Below are 1,902 nucleotides of genomic sequence, written 5' to 3'. Positions count from 1 at the left end.
TAGTGTTGCTACTGGTAAACTGCATATTTGCATAGACTGGCATAACAACAGCAACAGTTTAGATACTCATTATGATAATTATTAGCTCTGTTTTTCCACATTGCACCTTTGTACTTTATCATACTCTTTTTTTGTATTCTGTACTCTCATGACATAAACATAAACACCACCAATTTGCACCTTATTGTAAAAATGAAACATTTTTTTCTATTTCAGGCACCTTATTAGACATTGTACATTGTTCCTCTATCTATCTATCTATCTATCTATCTATCTATCTATCTATCTATCTATCTATCTATCTATCTAAACTAAGCCCTGGTCTCTACACTCTACCTTCTGGTGCATCCATGTGAGTCAGATGTCAGGTTAGTGCCAGTAAGGGGAAGTGAGAAGGTTTTGCCATAAATAGAAAGCAGACAGATTCCACGGTAGCGATCCCAGCTCTCCCGTATCCTGTCGAAAAAGCCCAGGGAGAGGCCCCTTGAACCAGACGAGGGCCATGGGACTCTGGGTTTTCACCCATGACTCACGCACGCGAATCACATGGATGCACATCGGACGACTCATCGCAGATTCAAATGTACACCCTCACATTGTGTGCAAATAGTAATGTGTAACACACTCATGCGTGTTATTTACAGGTACGCAAGCAGAACGATCGCGACGCGCCCATGAAATATGGACGTGAATATTCATGATTTGTACGTTAGCGACGGCTGCGCTCTAATTCAGGAGTTCAGTGACTGAGGAGGGAAACAGGACTTCCGCTGAAGCTCCATCTGGGATTTCTTTGTGTTTCGTTGGCCGGCCTTTTATAAAACCACACACACGAAAACACACATACGCTGTGTTTATTTGAAAATGCTATCTCCGTCACTGTGTCAACTCGAGCTACTGTATTACATCAGACTGGTTAACCACATTGTTCAGTGGAGTACAACATGAAGCGTCGGGTCTGTCCCTCTGACTGTACAGTAACTACATTTCAGATCCTCACTGGTGAGCCTCTCCCCGCATGGCTGACTTTCAGTTACGCTCGCCAATCAAACCACATCTCTTCTCTCTCCTCCACCTCTCTGCTCTTCTCATGACCTCTTTTCTTTTTTTCATTTTGTTTTCTTGCCTCTCTTCAGCATCTCTGGTGGTCTGACATTATCACCGCGGTGGTCTGACACCCGTGTGGTCCTCCAGGTCAACGAGGGGGAGCGCAGGCATCAACTGGGTCACACAGAAAGAGAAAGAAAGATGGGTTTTCACCTGGCATGAGTAACTTTCTTGGCTATGAAGAAGAGTAATGTTATGAGGGGCCCTCAGCCATTGAAAACAAAGATAAAAGCTCCCGTAGTGGTGGTGGTGGTAATTGAGCTGGAGTGCCGGTGGGGTGAAAAAATAAACTTGGAGACACGTGAGAACTTAATTTTAAAATCAATGAAGCGCTCGTGTCAAACTCTCACCTCTGATTCAGAGAGTCGATCGCAGAACAGCAGCAGGTGTGATGCCAGAAAATCGGAATGAGCTCAAGAATTGCTCACCTTTTGTCAGCATCCTCCCGAATCTCCTACGTCAGCGAACGATGACGGCTTCCGAACCTTTTCAAGTCCGATTTGGATTTATAAAGCCGGCATCACTCCCTGCGTCGACAAGTCTAATGACAAGAACACAGAAAAGGACAGAACAGAAGATGAGACAGCACATGTTTGCCCTGCATATATAAAAAAAAAAATCCAACATCAGTATCATCACATTTAGTGAAATTAACGAACATAAACACACGTCATGCATAAATCATCGATTACACTTCATCTCTGTACACGTGAGTGCACTCATCTTTTATCTAAAATACAAACACACCCTTTCACTTCTGACCTATTTGTCATCATTTATGATTTATATCAGCAA

General features: G+C 43.3%; 1 long non-coding RNA gene across 1 annotated transcript; it reads right to left on the bottom strand.

Annotated features, from left to right (window-relative positions):
- Positions 1-836: 836 nt before the first annotated feature.
- On the bottom strand, positions 837-1,642 carry LOC103364967 (uncharacterized). The gene is made up of 2 exons (XR_520576.1): positions 1,536-1,642; positions 837-1,221 (listed from the first exon to the last, which is right to left on the bottom strand). It is a non-coding gene; the product is annotated as an uncharacterized LOC103364967 (long non-coding RNA).
- Positions 1,643-1,902: the final 260 nt, after the last annotated feature.

The sequence above is a fragment of the Stegastes partitus genome, unplaced genomic scaffold, assembly GCF_000690725.1.
Source record: "Stegastes partitus isolate 25-593 unplaced genomic scaffold, Stegastes_partitus-1.0.2 Scaffold798, whole genome shotgun sequence".
Taxonomy (NCBI): domain Eukaryota; kingdom Metazoa; phylum Chordata; class Actinopteri; family Pomacentridae; genus Stegastes; species Stegastes partitus.
The sequence above is the reverse complement of the archived record's forward strand: the minus strand, read 5'-3'. Positions and strand labels throughout refer to the sequence as shown.